Below are 11,922 nucleotides of genomic sequence, written 5' to 3'. Positions count from 1 at the left end.
AAGTGTTGGATGCAGGTCTTGGAAAGTTACCAATAGCCTGTGCCTGTTCCAAAGGCATACTGTTCACGTCTGTTGAGCAACAAGTAGTGCTCAAGAATTGCTCATAAGAATGCGGACCCCCACAAATCTCACAACTCATTACATTCTGTATTTGCATTACTTGGGTGGCAAGGTTATTCTGCTGCAATTGCTTGGTTAGAGATGCCACTTGAGCGGTCATTAAAGCAATAGGATTGACATCTAAGACTCCTGCCACCTTCTTATTCTCATGCTCAGTGGGCCAATTATAGTCATTCATGGCCATCTCTTCCAGTATTTCATAAGCTTCATTAGTGCTTCTTCTCATAAACGCTCCTCCCGATGTTGCATCAATAATTTTCCTTGTATTTCTCCCCAAACCATTGTAAAACATGTGCATCAGCAAGCACTTCTCTCTTCCATGATGTGGGTACTTCCTTTGCAACTCTTTAAAATGTTCCCACACATCATGTAAGGACTACCCATCCAACTGATGAAAGTTACTAATTTCTCCTCTATATCGGGCTGACTTCGTTGGAGGAAAATATTTACCAAGGAATTTCTAAGCCAAGTCTTCCCAAGCGACTATAGAATTGGCTTGTAATGAATTCAACCAACTCTTAGCTCTGTCTCTTAACAAAAATGGGAATAATCTTAATCTGACAGCATTGTTACTCACCCCTTTCATTTTGAATGTTGCACACAGCTCTAAAAAATTGGTGATGTGGAGATTTGGTTCCTCATTTGGAAATCCCCCGAATTGTACACAATTCTGTACCATCTAAATGATCGAGGGTTTGATCTCAAAATTATTCACCACTACAGTAGGAGGACAAATACTTGAATGTATCCCCATAACAGTAGGAAGTACATAATTTCTCAATGGCAGGTCAGCCTTAGCTGCTACGTTACCCGCATTACCCAGATTTGCATTATTGTTGACACAGTTATTCGTGCCCTCAGCCATGGCAAAATTCAACCTTTTCTTTATCTTCTGGTTTTGTCTGCACGTTCTCTTAATTTCAAGATCTACCAGTATGAGTTCATTTTGTCTACTTCCCCGCATATACCAATAATTCCTGAAACACAATACAGACACAATTCGAATGAGTACTTAAAGTAAAAACCAAAGTAGAACAAAAAAATAATTAATTTTGATATTGGATATTAAGTCCCCGGCAATGGTGCCAAAAACTTGATTTGTAAAATATGCACGCAAGTGTACGTGGTCATGTCAAGTAATAAATTCTGGAAGAACGGATATCATCCCACGGAGACTATTAACCAATTACCAATAATCGCTATTTACTATCTATTTGGAAAGTAAAATTAAGATGAATAAATATAACTACAAACACAATTTCAATTACTGTAAACAAAATGTAACGCCCTGGATAACCAAGACCGTTACACTGTGTGTTTTAAAATAGTGCAAGACTTGTAAATCAAGTCGTTTGAGCAATAATGTGTTCCTAAGGTCAACTATCAAGTTAGGGTTAAAAGATTTTGATTGTAAACAGATTAATTTTAGTTAAGATAGATGTTTGGTACATGGGATCCCAAAAACAGGGTTTAAGTGACAATTTACGATCCTCAAAAGTTTAACACAACAACAGCCACTGTAACGCCCTACTTCCTTAGAGCCGTTACTAAGTGAGTTTTTAAGACAAAACAGTGTGCAATGAACTCGCTAACCGAGGTTTTGAAACAAAAGTGTGACTAATTAAAAGTTAAGGCTGTAATCTTTGAAAAGGCGTCGTTTCATTAAAACTTCTATTATTAAACATTTGGGATCCCAAAATAAGGTTTGAAAACTAATTACATTTTTGAAATAAGGTTACAGTTAAGAAATCATAAAATCATAGATTATTACAGCCACTTTCGAATAAACCCCCAACCAAAGCAGTCGGGCAGGCCGAACATGTACGCGCCGCTTCACGCTCTCCGTACTCATGGTTGGTTGATTCAGTCATTGCCCTTACCTGCAACACAGAGCACCCGTGAGCCGAAGCCCAGCAAGAAAACTCATGCAGAACGTAACATATGCAATGTATACAGTTATCATAACAGATAATCCACAAATAAACAAGTCAATCATTAGACTAAGCAAGCACGGCCAAGCCGCCCCAGAGCCTTACCGAAGCCTGGGGTATCGGTTCTCACCGCGAGGATAACTCATGTATCCCTTGGGTCCCACCCTGAATATAGCATAACACATGTATCCACCGGGCCCCGCCCTGACTATAGCATCCCATGTGCTAGGTGTTACTTTCGGCCCACGGCCGCCTCGGCTTACGCCGTACTCGGCCCATGGCCGCCCCGGCTTACGCCGTACTCGGCCCTTGCCGCTCATTTCATCATAATCACACATATAGTACATTCGAAATAATCATTCACACACATCATGATTCATTTAAGGTTTAAACATTTGCACATAATACAATCTGGGGCCATGCCCTAACCTCGGGTGTTATAGTTTTCTTACCTTTCCAATCAATAGCTTAGATCACCTGACTCCTTGAGCACGATCCCACCCGAGCCTTAGCGCACACCTAGGCACAAACATAGGTCAAAATCAACACCGAACCCCAAGTCCGAATACCTAGCCTCGGGACCAATCCCGAGCCCCCGGGAAGTCCCAAATCCCCAAAACAAAGTGGCGGAAACAAGCCCCGAACCCTAGGTCAAAATCCATCATCAAAACTCAAAAATTCCCCTCTGTGAACAGTGCAGCGCTACAGCGCTCTAAAGAGGGCGCTGTAGCGCTACAAGCAGAACACCCCTCCAGAAACAGGGACTAGCGCTACAGCGCCCACTGACTAGCGCTGTAGCGCTAGTTGCAGCCCAGAAATCCCAAAATCGCATTTCTGCGATTTCTTTCACCCAATCTCAAACCAAACTTCCCCAAATCTTTATCAAACTCAAAATCAAGCTTATGAACACTCTCCATTCATCCCAAGCATCCCAAATCCTCAAATCCCAAGATCATTTATCCCAAATCTCAAAATCTACCATGAACAACCCTAAACCAGAAATTCATGCAAACCACAAAGATAAAGTCTTAGAAATCATACCATTGCTGCAAATTTCGACCTTGAATCAACCCTAGGCCTCCTTAGCTTGCTCTCCCTCAAAGCTTGCCCAGAAATCCCCTGAGATTCCCATCAATCCAGCTCAAAACACAGCTCAAACCATCAAAACCCTTAAAACCGAAAATCTCTAAAACTTACCTCAAACATTGATGTGTTCTTGCCAAATCTTCAAGTCTAACCCAAGATCCTTGATGCTCAGCCTATCCTTGCTCTCCACTAAGCTTTGCTCCAAGAAAAATGGAGCGAAAAGGTGCAAAAATGCACAAACCGACCCTTGTGAAAACCCCTCTGTTTTTCCTCTTTTCTTTCTTTCCTTTTTATTTCTTTTCTTTCTTTCTCTCCACAGCCAACACTCTCTATAAATCCCACTAAGTGTAAAGCCTCATAAAACCTATCTTTAAAATCCAAATGACCAAAATTCCCTTCCTATTAACTCTAAGTCCTTTTGTCCAAATAGGGCCGTTTTAGTCATTTTACCAAATTCCGGCTAATCCTCAAGTGTCCCTAATATTTTCCCGTTGCTTTCCAACACTCGATTAACCACCAAATAAATATTCCCCATCATCAAAATAAATCTCAATCTATTCTCTGAATTCCTGTTCATACCCCCAGGCTCGCCCCGAGCTGGGTATAAATTCCTGTCAACACTTTCCGCTAGCCTGCTCATTGGGATCGCCTCGAGTCACAAAGCACAGATACATCCACATACCACTGTGGCCTCAACAATCAACACATATCAATACAGTTACGCCCAATCATGGCCAAAATTACAATTATGCCCTTCTAACACGATCCGGGCCTACATGCACACTAACTTACATAGTCATGCATCTCAGATAAACAAATAGTCATATAACATGCTTTAAATCATAACCATGCATTTAAATAATTAAAATCACACATAAATCCCATCATGCCCTCCTGGCACGCTAATCAAGGCCCTTGCCTTATTAGCGAATTTGGGTCGTTACAGCCACTCTAATGGAAAAATACAAGTTTTAGGCCTCTGCCCCTGTACTTTCCCTTGGCCATGGCGGTCGAGCAACTAACTATGTACACTTCGCCCGCAGAGCTCTCCAACTCATGGTTGGTCCAACTTTCCTTTGCCTTTACATGCACCACGTAGCACCCGTGAGCCAAAGCCCATCAAGGAAACAATAAACCGCAAACACATAAACAGTAGTAGCATTCAATCAATCTTGAGACAATCATTCAGAAACCCAACATATTATAAGCATCAAGCTAGTAATAGTAAACATGTACTTTCAAGAACTTATTTTAACGAATATTACAAATGCTTAGGTTCGACACCCTTAGGTTAAGCCCTCTGTTTACTAAGCTGACCCCACCTCGCTTAGGCTGAGTCTATTTTTTATTTAGCTGACCCCAGTTCACAATAGCCAAGCCGCATCCAATGCGCTAATCGTCAGCCCCGACTCCCTTAGGCCATACTTTAATATTTCACATAATAATAATAATAATAATGATAATAATAATAATACAGTTACATTTCACATATATCCAGATACAAGGAACCTTAGTCCCAAACACAACCACATGGGTGCAGTTTTCTTACCTTGAATCCCGAGCGAAGAACACAGAACGGTCCTGAGCACGATCCTTAGTCCTGAGCCTTGGCGATAAACCTAGTCACAGTGTCAATGGGTAACCATCAATTTCTAATCCAAATAAACACTTAGGGAACAAATATTAATCTCTGAGACCTCGATTTCTACTAAACCGGGTAGTAGAAATCATCCCGAGCACTTAGGTTTGAATTCTCGAGCCTCCCCGAGCCTTAAACCCCATTTTCCCTTAATTCCCCATTTAGCGTCGCGACTTTCCGATGAGGGCCGCGGCCCGACTCTTGGACAGAGGCTCAATCCTCCCTAATGGGGGACATAGGCCATGACCTGCCCTCCTCCAAGTCACGGCACGCTTGACAAACAGAGGCCCCAGCCTCAAAAACTCTTGTGGGCCGCACCGCCTGAGGAACAGGACCACGACCTGAGCCCCTAAACCTAGAAAATCTTCCATTTTCTTAACGTTTCTCCTCAAGCCTAACCTCAATTCACACCCCAAACCAACATCCAAACCTAAATTTAAGCCTAGAGTTCCCATCCCTTTGGTCTAAACATTATACCCAACTCATAATCAATTCTTACTCTTATAAAATACTCAAATTCAACCAAAACTAGCTAGCAAAATAAGACTCATGCAAACTCTAATTTCCAACATAGTTTCAGAAGAAAATTCAACATGCTCAGTATGAATTTCTTACCTCAATTACAGCTTAGATCCTCATCAATACTTTGACTAATCTCAGCTTAGTTTCCTCCAAATTCCCAGCTCAATTCCTAGCTTGGTATCCTTCAATTCTCCAAATTTCACCTAAGTTCTAGAGAGAGTGAGAGAGAGAACGTGTAGAGGTGAGAGAGAGAGAGTTCTGTGAGTTTCTGGTTTATTTCCTAAGTCTTTTCCTGTGTATATCCTTAACCCAAATGACATTTTTTCCCTTAAGTTTATTTAGCCTTCCCAATGATTTCTAAGGGTAGAATAGTCTTTTCTCTGATTCCTGCTAATTCCTCAATTGTTCCTAGCATTTATCAAGTAATCCTGTCATGTCCCAATAATTATCAAATGCTTATTCAATATCTAATAAATCCCAAAATATTCTCTAAATTTCCCAAAAATACCCCCAGGCGCCCCTGAGCTCGGTATTTAAACCCCGATGTGACAATTTCGCTAATCCGCTCACTAGGACCGTCTCGAGCCATATACTACAAATATATCAGCAAAATAATGTGGTCTCAACCATTTATCGCATAAAATCACATTTATGCCCTTAACGGGCCAAAATTACACTATGCCCTTATAAACACTAATGGATCCACATGCATATTTAATACTCATAAACATGCATACAACACACTCACATAGTCATACTAATCATGCATGCCACATAGTCACGCATTTAACCAATTAAAAATACATATAAACCAATTATGCCCTCCTGGCACGCTAATCAAGGCACTAAGCCCTGTTAGCAATTTTGGGTCGTTACACAAAACAATTAATCAAAGGATAAAAATGAATAATAAAAAGACCTAGGGTATTAACTTCATCAACTTTTCATTCTATTAATTTTACTAATTAGTTCTAAATTTCTCTCTTCCTATTCTAATAGTAGGTTAACAAAAATGGATTCCTATTCTTTTTCAAAATATAAGATCTCAAACTATATGCAGGTTTTCTACATCTCTGTGATAAACTTAAACACATAGCAGGCATTAAGCATAGAAACATAATTGCTACACAAGCCATACAAGTACTTTCGTTCAATATGTAACCTATGTCTATATAATGATAGCATATTCAATTTGCATCTTTCAAATTTTGAATCAAAATCATAAATCAAGCAAATATTGATCAGATATTTACTAGCATTAAGCAAACATTATATAGATTAGAATAAAGAAGATGGATCAATAGAACATTATAATAACATTAAATAGAAATCCAAGCGACTACATTAACCCCTAGATAGAGGATTTAGTTCATATCAGACACGATTAAAACAACAAAATAATTATTCAGAAACATAATATTCAAAAACATGAAGAAGAAATAAAAATATGAAAGTGCAGAAAAAAATATCTTAGAATCAAATTTGCTCTCTAAATTCGTAATTAGAAATCTGACCTCCACCTAATTAAAACCTAAAGTCTGAATTTATATAAAATAAAAACTGAATTTCTCTAATATTTTCCAAAGGCAGGTCGCGACTTAGCCTTTCTTAGGTCGCGACCCGCATGTTTTTCTTAAGGCCCTTCAAAGTCTAGTTTGGTCTTCAGGGGCTGCGGCCCTCTTCACCCAGATCGCGGCCCGCATGTTGATGTGCCTCCTGGGTTTTTCCTCTGTTTCTTCTAGCGTCGCGACTCTATTGACCAAGTCACGGCTCTAATTCCTTTCAACAAACCTGCAACCTCTGACTTTGCTAAAGTTGCGGCCCTTAAGACCATGCTGCGACTCTTATTCTATTTGTTTTTCTTCAAATTTCAACCTTTTGACATTCTTCCTTCATCAAAAACTTATTATGACTCATCCTTAGCGCCAATTTGAGTCGAGCAACCACAAAAAGCTCCATTTTTCCACTATTTCCTCTTCTTTTCACATTTAACTCATGATTCATAGCACCTACCTACAATAAAGACAAACACAAGCATAATCTTGCACAAAACAAACAAAAGGACTCAAGATTACCACAAAAACACATCTTAAAATGACACTAAAATGGAATTATCAATGGTGGCCAAATATCCCAAGAAGTATGGCCTCCCTAGGATTACACTTTTCAAGCCAACCCCCGATCAGAGGGAAAAATAGCCCGGAGGTGCTTACAGCGCATGGTCGAGTTATCACATCGAGGCAGGGGCTACTCTACCTCTACACGAATACTTCCGAGGAGTGGCAAACTTCTTCGACATTTCTCCCTTCCAAATCACATCAAATGGGTATAGAGTGTTATCAACACTCTACATTCTTTACCATAACAAGAAATGGCCTGTACCCACTCCTCATGAAATTAACTATCTGTTTGATTTGAAATCCAACCCCAACCAGAACAACACTAGGTTCTTCCACTTCCGCCATCAGGAATCTGCTCACACCTTCTTGATTGACATCACCTAAAAGTCCAACGTGAGCAAGTATTTCCAAGAATATTCTCTCACGACCGACCATGTAACAGACAACCTATCCTTCACCTGGGGAGGTATTTTTCCTTCTTAAAAATTTATTTTTTAAACTTCTGGTCATGTATTTCCATTTTATTCATAATCTACTCTATCGATTATAGGCCCATTGTTCCAACCGGAGCCTACCCATGGTATGGTAGAGAGAGTTGTTGCCTTATCCAGCATGACCGCCATAAAAAAAAAGTGTTAAGGAGCTAGTTCCTGAGAATAACCTAAGGTTGGTCGGCCTTTTGGAGCCTCACCAAGAGGTGAAAGAAACGACTACTGGGAGCACCACAAGAGAAGGTGTTGAGGAGTCCTCCCAACCATAAGACATTTCCTAACCACTTAGGTACCGACCGACGACTGGGGTTACTATAAGAGAGTCGGTACCCTCCCCTCGACCAGACATCCCTGTTGGGAATTGTGCCATTAAAGCAATTGTAGTTGACAATGATTTTAATGAAATAATTGAATGAATTGAATTATTGTATATATGTAGCATATGTACTATATTATTATTAATAATATTAAGTAAATATAAAAAAAATTCCCAAGTTCATCTATGTGCTCTCAATCTCATATTGGTATGATAAGATCGAGATTGAGATAATGGACTTAAATAGTTCTCTGTAAAATAAAGTTATGGAATCTTTAGATTAATTTATACTTGTACGGTCGACTAGTATTATGCATACATGTGACCTAGATCTGGGTTACTAGTGCAGTAGGACACTTTAGTGGAGGTACTTTGCATACTTAGAGTATGTAGAACTGGACCAAATGTGATTTAATAATACTTGTTTGATTACTGTTTTGTAGTATTATAAAACACATTAACTAAAGATCATATACAAACTGATCTTAATCCTGAAGTTACTATGAACTCCTATATGTGTCATTTGATCCTTTGATTCATGCATTACGGTTTGTCAGAATAATCATGCTAAGAACTATTATTTTGGGGACTCAATGATGTATATGGCTGGGGACATAGCTTAACATATATGGAATCTATACCTTCTTTTAGATTGAATGATGGTTCCCTATTAGGTTGGCTTTTTGAACTGAAAAGGTTATTGACGTCAAATTCATAATCAGATTATGAATTAACCTTCACTAGTAAAGTCAACGGTACACTAGGAATCAAGATATAATTAAAAGGGTAAAACGGTAATTTTATTCCCACTTAATTATGAATCATCAATAGATAATTAATTTGTATGTAATGATTATATCAATGGGTGCTTTATGGTTACAATAAAGTACACAGTAAATATATGTCTTTAATTCTCAAGAGTGCATTCTCATATTTATAATGGAGTAATCATGAGATTAATAAATATGATTATTGAATCAAAGAGTTTTGGCTAATAATATTTTATTAATTGGAGCTTAGAATTATTGGTCCATAGGTCCCCGGGCCGGCTCTATCAACACTATTCAAGGTAAAGAGTCAATACAAGGGTCAAACTGTGAATGGGCTATTTGAGAGAATATTTATTCTTCGGAATAAATATGCAATTATGTGATAATTGAAGTTGCACAATTTATTATTGCAGTAATGCAATTTTCGAAATTGTGTAGAAATAAAAGAAATTGAATTTAATCAATTATTTTATTTAAATGATAAGGATAAGTATGGATAATCAAAATTGGTTTTGATTATTATATTTATTTAATTAATAATAAGACGATAATGGAAATTCAAATTTTGAATTTTGAAATTTAAGTTGTTATCTTTTTCTTAAAAAGATGATACCTTATTTGAATTTCTAATTATTAATTAATTAAAATAAAAATGCATGAAAAATCAAATCTCCTTACTTTAGGGAAGTGTTACACACATAGGGCTTCCTGGACTGCCCTATGCATGTACCACTACTGATAGCGATCAGTTATTGGTTTTTTATTTTATTTAATTAATTAGTAAAACATTTTGAAAAGGGTTTTAAAATGGAATGTAAAACTTTGTCTTTAATTATCATTTATTTATTATTAAGATGCTCAATTTTATTATCATTATGATAATAATGTCTATATATTCTATATGATAGAAAATAGGTATATAACAGTTTTACAAGAGAAATAAAAAAACTGATCATCTTTTTCTCACAAAAGATAAACCTTTCTCTCTAGCCTATAATCAAGAGTCTCATGTGTTGAGAGTACTTTTGATTCACAAATTTTATTCTTGTTCTCTATGTGCCCACCCACATCTTGAGGTATAGAGCACGTCTTGGAAGATCTTGGTGTAAGTACTCTAGTGAGGATAGGAAGATCGAAATATATACGAAAAGATTCAAGAATTCTTGAGAGGCTACAAAAGGTAAATCATTTTGAATTATTTTTACATATACATATTACGTTGATTAACATATTGCATATTAAAGGATCTTCATATAAAGTTGTTTATATGAAACGTTTTTTGTTGTATACGATACTACCATTACCGCAATTTCTGCTGCGCACTAAGAACTGTTCCTAACAATCCCCCATTCCCATGGGAAGGGAAAACAAAAACTTCTTGACCATCCTGGTCGAGGTTACGACTCATCTGGGGACGAGAATGGTATGGATTATTCAACTCTCTTAAATACGTTGCCCATTCCTATTAGCATGTTCGACAAGAATGAAAAATTTATCTTTCCAACAAGTAGCTTTAACCCATATTTATTTGAGGAGGATAATCTTTGTAGCAGTAATAGATTAGATAAAGTAGCGACCAATAACTTTAGTTCGGGTATAATACTTAGAATTTTCTCTTGGCGATCTTTATAAACCCTTGTGGACACTTTAACTAACTTTGTTTGTATCTTTTTCAATCATGCAGGCGAACAATGCTTTAGACATTTATGCCTCAGGAGGCAAAACCACTAGCTCAAATAATTCAAGTAGGAGAGAAGCTGGTGGTATCAGTGGGGAACCTTCGAGCAAGAAGGTTCGATCAACAGAGACTCCTCTTCCCATCAGGTCAACTACGCCTCCTGCATCCTCTCAACCTGAGTCCTCCACCAAGCAAGCAGTAGATCCTGTGGTGAGAGAAATGTTGTCCAATGCCTCCTGCTCCACCATCGACAAGCTACAGAAAATAGCCAAACACCGACTTAGTAAAGAAGCCTTTGCTACTCTTCCCTTGTTGAAAACTGACCAGGTTATTGGTCGCAGTTTCAACGAAGTGCTCGTTACAAGTCTCTTCCATCTTGCACATCTTATTGAGAACAATATTTTTTCTTTCACTAACATTACTTTTATGTTGTTCATAGGCTCTCCTAACATTGAACAATGGGTGGCGTCGCTCTAAAGAGGACAACTCTAAATTCATCCAGGAGCTAAGGGTAGCTGAGGACCAAATCAAGGCTCGCAATGAGGAGCTCAAGGCCCGTGTCAAAGAGATTAAAAAGACCAAGGAGGACCTGGAAAAATCTGTAGCCTTAAAAGAGAAGTATAAAGTTGCGTCCGAGGCCAATCATGATGAGGCAGTCAAGCTCCAGGATGGTCTGGTTACCAGTCAAAAAGAGGTTAATGAGCTCAAGGAGAAGGTAAAGCAGCTCAAGGAGATTAACACGAGCAACCTCGAGAGGTTTTAAAGTGCTACCTTCACCTGTTTCTACATGTTCTGAAAGAATAATCAAGGTGCAAACTTTGATTATCTCCCCGAACAGATAAGAGAAACTAAGCTTGCTCGATGGGCTACTCGACTGGAGGAGGAGGAGAAGAATGCCCCTGCATCTCATGAGATTTCCTTGGCCACAGGCATTAATGGAGGAGAAGCGAAAGCCAAAGTAGCTGTCAACCAGCAGCTCCATCAAGACCCTCCTGCTCAGTGATAAATTTTTTTATATGTAACTAAAACACCCGAATAGTTTGTTCGCGGTGTTATGAAAATTTGCTACCTAAGGTAGTTTTATTTACTTTTAATATTTTAATTACATCTGAGTAGCAAATACTCATTGTGTAAAGATATTTCATTTTGATATTACAACTTTTATTATAATATTTGCTCATATGACGAACCTAGCATAACACTTTATTATTCACAAAATCTGCTAAGTTTAAAAAAAAAATACTCTTAG

At 38.2% G+C, this 11,922-nt stretch overlaps 1 non-coding gene across 1 annotated transcript; it reads left to right on the top strand.

Moving 5' to 3' along the window:
• The first annotated feature begins 434 nt into the window (after positions 1–434).
• Positions 435–541, top strand: LOC133828339 (small nucleolar RNA R71). The gene has a single exon (XR_009890964.1). It is a non-coding gene; the product is annotated as a small nucleolar RNA R71 (small nucleolar RNA).
• The last annotated feature ends 11,381 nt before the right edge of the window (positions 542–11,922 follow it).

The sequence above is a fragment of the Humulus lupulus genome, chromosome 3 (genome assembly GCF_963169125.1).
Source record: "Humulus lupulus chromosome 3, drHumLupu1.1, whole genome shotgun sequence".
Classification (NCBI taxonomy): Eukaryota; Viridiplantae; Streptophyta; class Magnoliopsida; order Rosales; family Cannabaceae; genus Humulus; species Humulus lupulus.
This window is presented reverse-complemented; position numbering and strand designations above follow the sequence as displayed.